The sequence below is a fragment of the Temnothorax curvispinosus genome, unplaced genomic scaffold (assembly GCF_003070985.1).
Source record: "Temnothorax curvispinosus isolate PA1 unplaced genomic scaffold, ASM307098v1 QBEX01006136.1, whole genome shotgun sequence".
In the NCBI taxonomy this organism is placed as follows: Eukaryota; Metazoa; Arthropoda; class Insecta; order Hymenoptera; family Formicidae; genus Temnothorax; species Temnothorax curvispinosus.
The window spans coordinates 1-9,788 of NW_020215916.1; positions in this window are offsets into that span (position 1 = coordinate 1).

Sequence of the window (9,788 nt, forward strand, 5' to 3'; positions counted from 1 at the left end):
CTCTCTCGGTATTGTTTAGATAATATTAGATAACATAAACATTGAATTATAGTACAATCGTGATGATAATTCATAATAACCGGCAAAATGTTCATTTATTTAGTCGCATGATGTCGCATATATTTAGCGTATAATATTCATATCAATATGTAATATATATGGAAGTATCTCATACTCAACAAACCATTTTTCATCCTTGTATAATTTGAACTAAGCTTTCTCTTAGCAATAACTCTCTAATTTAATCGCGAAAGAGATTATTATTAGTCGCAAGCTTCTACATTTCTAGTTATGAATATAAACGATAATCGGATAATATTTCTGACCAATATTCTGGAATACTTGTTAAAAGAGAATCTAATCAAAATTAAATAGAGAATAAGATTGAAATTTTTGTTTTCTCGTTTATCTACCAACCAACTCGTTATTTGCAATCGTCATGATTCAGAACTATTGGTCACTTTACAAAGAAAAACTGATTCCAAATTAATTAAAGAAGTATCATGCATTACGTAAATCTGGGTCAACTTGCACACATATAAACATATCACGGCCACTCTGCAATATATAATTAGGGTACGGAAATTCGTAAGGTTACGCGGCGAATCTTCCCAGGCGGGTGGTACTTACGTACTAAGACGGTCCAGAGAGACCTATCGTAAAGCCATTTGCGCGCGCGATCGGAAATGGGAATTTCCGACTATCATATTTTCTAGTAAAGAAGAAGATATTATGGACTCCACTGGTGATACGGAATCCCAAGGTATCGCCTCTACATTTTATACTGTGATTTAGTGACAATTTTAGCAGAATTATTAAAGGAAACAGTTTATTAAGAATAGTTTTATTAAACGGTACTATAACTTTAACATTTTTGTTTTTTCTTTGCTATTTATTCTTCTCTGCAAAATGAACGTGTCGTTTTCAAAACCTTTGTAATACCGATAATTAAAAGTCAAATAATGAGCATATCCGTTCCCATGTATTCACATATATGTAACCGCAGTTATTAACTTCCCTGTCGATAAAGACATCCGTGCTGGGGGTGTTTACGAAGTACGTATCGCTCCCTCGAATGGGTACTTCGTCAGAGCACTTCCTGTCTCGCATAGCACACGAAGGAGATCGTTATTCTTCTCGCAGACGTGAGGGGTCTTTTAAGGATCATCTCTGTTCATGGGGATGCTGCTCTTTTCTGCCCTTCGCGATTCACGTACGCTCGAACCGGACCAACGAACGTGCCGGGCGCCACTTAAGCATCCGTCTCACGTATCTTAGCGGTCGCCGATCGTCATTGGACACTAAGCCGGACGCGACAATTGTTCGGGGAACAATAGCGGGGGTCACGAACAAAGACCAAAAACGAGCCAACGGGGCGCAGGGTCGCGGGCCTCTGAATCAGTACCTGTAAAGGAAGAAAAAAGAGGATGATTGTGAGATAGTACAGGAGGAAAAACAGAGAGAAAGAGAGCGAGAAGAAAGTGGTAAAGAGAAAGAAAAGAGAAAAAACAAAGAGAACAAACCGAGGAAAAGAATGAAGGCCGAAGAAAGACTGAAAAGCTGAAAAAGAAAGAGAGAGAGAGAGAGAGAGAGAGAGAGAGGAAGGAAAAGGGAGCGGCTATGTCACGCTGGCTCGATGCCAACCAATTACGAATGTAAAGTTATGGTAATGTTGATATAAAACGCGGAGCGCGAAAAAAAATAGCCGTAATAAAACCGGGGAAAAACGTATCTCTCTCGTCGGCCGTTCGCGCGTCCGTCTTCGGACTGTCACTTTCTTTCTGCCGTACCCGCAACATACATTATTCACCACATTTTCCCATGCGTACTCTCTAAGCGCGCCTATATCGCGCGTAAGATAATTGAAATCCAATACGTTTGTCGGCTAGGCGTAGCCAGGAGCCGTTAATTTCGATGCGTTTCTCCGCCCAACGGGGTTTCATTCGCGACCAGTTGAGTAGATGAGACGACGATAGAGCCAGGCCATTTCCTGGGATATGCATTAATACGATTATATCTCGACTTTCGAGTGTGAATAATTGAACTGACAATAAAATTTTTATGCAGTCGATGAATCTGTCGTGACAAAGCCATATATTCTTACGAGGACAAAATAATGTTTATAACAAAATAATTTCGTAATAAATTTTAACAATAAAATAATTCCGTTTATTTCACAAATAGTATCTAATAAAATGATGTAGTGTGTGCTCGCGTGACATTACAAGCATCGCGTTTTAGACGGTCCAAATGTTTAACAATCGTTTAAACAATACACGGAGAAATATTCGTTCGACGCGTCAGAACCGGTGGTATATAACTATTGTCAGCCCGCGGACGTTACTATCGGCTGAGAACAACATGTGCAAATCTCGCCTGTCACTTCAATGGGCTCGCTCGCCGTTAAAACCACGATCGGATTTGCCGTTCAATCCGACTTACGATTAAAGTTGAAAAAGATCCGAGCATTTTTCAAGAGTGCATTACATATTTTTTCAAGAATAATCGTACACTACTTGTATCAATAAAACATAACGCATTTCAGAACATCTGGTTTTTTAAATACATTATTTATTATAAAATTCTCTTTGGCGTTTTTGAAAATAAAGCCTTGTTTCTCCGGATTTCTCTAATTTAAATTGTATCTTTATTAATTTCATCAAGAACTTAATTAAAAATTTTTAAAAATTATAATAACCATAAAATCCTGTCAAAAATATATTTACGTTGACTTGTTTGATCATAAAAGAAGAGGGAAAAAAACATATTGGTCATTTATTGTTGCATCGGTACTATCCGCGATAAGCGCAAACAAGCGGCGGCGATGCCTCGTATAACGACGCGTCGTTTGCAATTTTTACGTTTGCATTGCAAATTTGTAGTTGCAGTAAGCACGCCGTGGCTTTTGTACTGTATAACGGTGACGCGCGCGATGTGACGCGATTAACGAGCGCCGAGTCGTCGCGTATTGCCGGATGCACGCGTACGTGCTTGCACACCGCCAGCGGAGCATTATAATTCATTAATAATTAACGAACTGCTAATGAAATGGAACGTCCGTCGCTGCCGAGTCCATTGACTATTGCGACGGTTCGATATCGAGCGATCGTTATAATTTCCATTACGCGGTTATCGAATGCAAATTGCAATGCCTATTGTAATACCATAATGAAAGCACGCAAAGTAGTGCTTGAAAAGTAAAAAATAGTGTTCCATCCAATATATTATCGATTTGGTTTGCATAAAAAACGCCTTTTTTGAAAAATTCGTCTATATGAATAAAAGACTATCAATATCTCTTCTCTCTTAAATGATTTTAAAAAGGTCTAAATGGGCAAATAATTTTTCATTGTACATAATAATAACGTGGATCTTACTGGAATACATAACACAGTCACCAGTCAGGTGTAGCTAATAAAAACAAAAATCACATCGCCAGCAAATGAAATTAAGTCAAACGACGCGTTGAATAGACTGCCAAAGAATAGTTTTTCGATCGTCGCGTACGCGTATTTTTGCGGCGAAAATTCACTTTTTTTTATTTGCCTCTCGTCACCGCGCATCGGTCGGATTGCATCTGGCGTGCTACAGCGGATATCTCGCCGAGGTGCTCTTGAAAATAAAGTTTACTCGCAACGGCCGGTCGCACGCGACGACAAACGAATAATCGAGTCAGTTCTCGACGAAGCGCCGACGAAGTTTTACGCAAGTCGGAATTGCCCGAAGGCAATCCCGCTGCCTGCCGCGCATCTAATTAAGCGAGATTAGCGAAGCGACGGGCGCGACGTATTTCGTGCGCGGCGTCCGGGCCCGTCACTCGAAATTCTAATTAAATTATTCTCCAGCTAGACAAAAGTAAATCAAACTCATGTGCGTGCACTCGCACGCGCCCGCGATACCGCGGATGTAATTCGCGTTACACTGCGTGTAAAGTTAATTCATATTATTACGACGTTACCGCGTGGAGTGCCACGTCAACCGCAAAATAGCGGTATCTACCAGGGCATTAATATTACGCGTGATGCGACTCGACCTTTACGCGTAACATTCGGAGATGACGTGTTTTCTGTTAATTATCCCTGCACGTCTTCGTGTACACATTCGCGAGTTAATATCACCGAAAATTCGGAAATTGCAATATTATTATTGTTTTAATTCTTGCAACTGCGAAACTTTAGATCGCTTTAGATGTTATATTGACATTTTACAGTTGAAATCACTTAAATAAGTAATTACAAAATGATACTATTGCAAATTGATTTTTTGTACCATTGTTTATTAATACAAAGTTGATATTTCCGAATAAAAATTGTTGTGCAAAAAATATCTTGCCTGTGAGCGTGATGTAAAAAGCGATCGCGTCGTGAAAAACCGCCACGCTGATACTTTGAGAACCGCGTTGTAATTTAATTGAATATGATCGATTAAACATTTTGGCAGATGCTGGTCTGGGTAGGTATACCTTGCGCGCCGCGGCGCCGTCCGTCGGTCGGAAGAGAATTTAATGACGGATGGCGTCAGACGACGGCAGGGAAATTAGATGTGAAGGGAGTGAAGAGAAAGGAAGAAAGAGACCTCAACGTGCCCTCAATCAATCGGAATTTTTATCGACTTTAACGACCGGGTTCTCTTAACCATCGCGATAGATGCATCGTGGAAAAAGGTCTTGATGCTGCCGCTTCTAATGTCGAGCTCGCTCAGAGATACTTCCACTCGTTGCGCAATATACACAATGCCGACTGGCTCTTATACAAAAAGAATCGAATGTTTTTACAAGAGAACTGAAAAATAGTCTTTTGCAAAATATAGAAAGAGAGAAACATACCTCGAGTATATAAAAATCTCTGAAAATAATATGTGTGTAATTTTATTGAAAACCAAACAATCCAAACACCCACACACACACAAACTCTTAAAAATATATCTAAAAACCTTCGAGATGTTTTAGACAACGAGAAAGTTTTAGCGAGATTAAATGCAATAAGGAGTAAAAAATTAAATAAACTTGTTTTGTAAGAGATAACTGGTCTGCGAAGGTTATATGGAATACTGTATTTTATTACAAGAAATTTTTTGCAATTACTGATGTTTTATTACTAATTATAATCTTTAATTCAGTCTTATTATTAATTCCAATTTAATTGAATAGAATTAATTCTAATTCTATTGACACATACACACACACACACACACACACACACACACAATATATAAAATTATGAGAAAAGTAATAATTATTTATTACAATTGCGTTACAAGTATTACTACAGATTTATATAATTTAGAAGATTTCGATACAATGTACTTATTTACGATGTACAGTTTGTTCAATTTGTAGCACTAAATTTGGAAGATTTTGAAAAAGTTTATGGAAGTATTATTATGCGCGGATTATGCGAAAAATTATGTAAAAGTATTATTATTTATTCAAATTGTATATTAACATACACATTCACGCACATGCACCACATATGCATGCACACACACCCTTTCTCTCATTTTCTCTTGCTATCTCTGCCATATCTCTTTTGAAATTACATACATATATATCAGGAGAACGATTTATATTATACCTACTAATGGAAATCTTTTTAATCTACTTATAATAATTACACGATAATTATACACGGTGCAACTACATATACACGTTTATGTCTATTATTTCTACTATTTGTAATTATGCAATTATGTAAATAAATTTCTAATTATTTACGCAACATACTAATCCAATACATTATCAGATAACTGACCGATTAATTACGAAAACGAATTTCTCATTATCCAAATCTTGATAATATTACGCACGTATGCGCGCGTACGTATTTTTGCAATTAAATTATTATCACGGCAAACGTACGTAAGCACGCTTATTAAAAATAGCATTAGACAGAAAAAAGAATAATATAATCAAAAATTGCATTCCAAAAGTATAATGGAGCATAGAATGTATTTAAAAATCCTGAGACTCTAGTATTAAATTCTTTTTTCTTTTATTTTGTTAATATTGCATTAATATATGTATACTATACGTACAGTTTATATAATATATATAATATAATATAAACTATTTTATGCAGAGAAAGAAAGAAAAACGAAAGAATAAGATTAGAAAGGAAAGAAACAACTATTACATTCTAAATAAATAAATTCTACATTGCGTTTTTAAGCATTAGTATTCTATTTATTTCTATTCTCTATATAGATTTATAAAAACATTTTTATTTCATATTGCTCATAAAACTAACATTAGCTGAAGATAGCTTTATATCAAACTATAATTGGCTAATTAAATCGCATAGTCAGCTATATGTATAATTATTAAAAACAAAAGACGTTCTTTTAGCATAGGCGTTTAATAAAATGGAAAAAATTATATAAGTTCTAAATGCCTTTACGTCATTTCTTCTCACTGATGTCTTTAAGTAGAAATGTATGCGTGATGATACGTATTTCCGTGAGGGCGTATTCTCCTTACGACGATCACAGATATCGACTTTGCGAGCGAAGTCGAAGGGTCAGAGAATCTTTTTCGTGTCGCCGGGGCTCATCCTCGCGGGTTATGGGGTCGCGAACGATTTACCGTCGTTCCATACCCGTTATACAGGGTGTCGTTGAATCATCGTCAAACCAAACGACATGACCGACCTGCGTATATATGGCAGTTTTATGCGCAACGGTTTCTACCAAGTCCTATACCAGAAGGCGGTACGTTAAGTCAGCTTTAACAGCTTTGCTGAAACAGCCTTTTCACTTTTATAAATTCCGCACAACGCTCTACAGTTTTAATGGTTTCCTGGATGCGGACGAACACTACGAGGAAATCCTGACACAGCGCGCCGACAAACATAAAAAAAGTAAATGTCGCGCATGTAATGACGCGTTTTATCGCGAATTGTTCTCTTTCTCTCTTTCCCTCTCTCATCATTTAATAGATCAAATTATCTTCAATCATTAGGTCTGGTTAGATATACCTATGCAAAAATTTATTCTTACTAATGGCTATAACACATATTGATTGCAGAGATTTTCTGATAGACAAAATGATGTTTACGGTTGATCATTGTACGGTTACTCTAATATTTTTAGACGTTATTATTATAATATTCATAAAAATATAAAATCTATATTTATACAGTTTACTTATAATGCGCAGATCATATAAAAAAAATTTCTTTTAAAAGAAAAACTGTTGTTTAAAAATATCATCTTCGAACGTACTGAATTTATTAAAAATTCATTGTTGATGACAGAATATAAAAGCATGGAACAAAATTTCAACGGAAAAGGAAAAAAGGTTGTAATACACAATTATTAAAAACGAGTTATTGGCTTTTGTGAAAGCCGTGGATTCTGGAAATGTGGGATGACGGCAATAAGAAAGGAGAGTGTATGCCTTGTGATTATTTTTGAGGGAAAAAGCTTTAGACCAAACGAGTTTCCGGAAGACGATTCTTATGCTAAGTACTTATCCTGGAACTTTCTGCACACTCACGTTGTAACACAAGGGTTGGCCTTTCCGTAGTTGAGAAAGTTGCTAAAGGAAAAGAAAGAGAAAAATGAAATTTATGGGGAGCTGGTAAGCAAAAGGGGCGGGTTCGGTGATCAATAAAGCAAAATCTTATCGTATGTTAATGGCGCTAAAGTTGCTCTAGCCGAAATTCAACATAATTGACATTGATTTTTTAGCAGAAATCAATATTGAACCACCAATGTTTAACATTGGTTGTTTCTTAGACACAATCTATAACTGTGTATAAAATTAAACGTCCTTACAAATCAAAAATATTAATGACAGCAAAATATTCTTATTTTAATTTAGCAGTACATTCTTATTTTAATGAATATATTAGAACATCTAATATCAAAAAATTATTTAAATTATAATTTTATGCTAAAATAATTTTTACATTTTAGTCCCTATTTTAAATATTCTTTGATTTGGCACTCACGGGAATAAATACGTCTTTTATCTGTCAATTAGAAAGAACAAAACATTTTAATACTTTAATATATGCATGGGAAATATGAGTAATATCCGTTATTTTTTGTCATTTCCTACACTGTATGATATTTAAGAAAACTATTACGAATTATATGCAGTACATTATTTTATACAATGTATACATTACAAGTTGAAGATAATGATTATTTAAAACTACAAATATAAGACATAACAATAGTTTTCCCCTTCGATTAATACCAAGTCGACCTTGGGCTAATGGTGCTTTAATTTCAACTTTAATGGTCGAGATGTTTAATGTCGAAAATTACGACGTCATAACCCGCGCTGGTCTCCAGCCGAGTTCCCGCTAAGGAAAGCACGACCACGCATTCGTCAAGCAGTCTATGACTAAGGGGGTGCTCGTGATTGTTAGCACACCCTATGTACTACAGGCGCGAATCTCGTACTTCCTCGCTATGACCGTGCCTGCAAGCCATGCATTCCTTCCATTCAGGAATTCATTAAGCCCGATTCTACACAGCCGCGCAAATATAGCTCGCAGACATCAGCTAAACGTCCGACGAGAATTTGGACGCCGGCTTAATCCGCAATTTACGTGGAATTCGAATAATCATACCGTCGAGGGGGAAAACGGTTGCCTTCTTTTTCAACGTAATGCGAAATTCGATCTTCCGCGCGTATACTCATTAATGGAAATTAACGTCTTCATTGTATATATGTATACATACATATACACATATATATGCAACGTGTTACTTCATACATGCACACATATTATACAATGTACATATTGTATTACGTTAGATATGCAATCTATTAGAGTTTGACTCTATTCTATTTCTACATATTTAAGTAGCAACGAAAGAATTTCTACGTGCAAAAAAGAGGAAGAGTGCAAGACCCTCATCAATAGTCGATCAATAAGAGACCCTTATCTCTGCCCGTTCTTTATCTATCCGTATTCTCTTCACCGTGCATTCGAGCTCGTTTCCAACGAGCTCAAAATACACTCGGTAGCACTCCGAGACGTGGTCCCATATCCGGCAAATCTTATGCGAACGTAGAATCGACCGTAATGAATTCCTGAATAGGCGGGCTATATACACGCGGAACCGCGGAAGTAAGTCCAATTTGCTCATATCTGCACATGCGTGATGCATGAGCTTCGTATCGGATACGAGGACAGAATACATCCTGTCAACGTGCTGAGTAAACAGTGTCTTCGCGATCAACGGCGCTACGGCGGATCAATTTCCAACCGTGAATGATGGCCGCGGAAGCGTGTCATAGAAATCGGTGTATTGTATAGTATCGAGACTGATCGTTCAAGAAATAGAATAATCGGTTCCTATTTATAACACGCACCGACCGCGACGCCTAAGGAAAACTACAATAAATCTTTGAAATAAAAGCCTGGCGTAATAACGAGGAAAACAAGTAAAATAAAAAAAGATTTTTCTTTCGCTCACCTGTTATTACTGTGATTCTTATTATTATCAATATTATTTATTTTATCTTTGATTCGAATTGTTGCGACACCATATAAATCACGATTGACGCAGATTTTGTACATAAATATTCATTGGCTATTCATAAATACTCATTAGTTAGAATGGAAATCACGACCAGCATAAAAAGGAAGTATAAAAAGGAAGAGATAGAAGGAGTAAAGTATGCCACGCTAACTTAAAGGTATCGCAATTCTATCGCTTCACCAAAAATTATCCTTTTATAACCGCATAACTGTGCCCAACAACATTTGCATAATTTTCATAATGCATTAACGAGATTTCCATCGGAGACACGATGCGCCGAGCGCAAAACT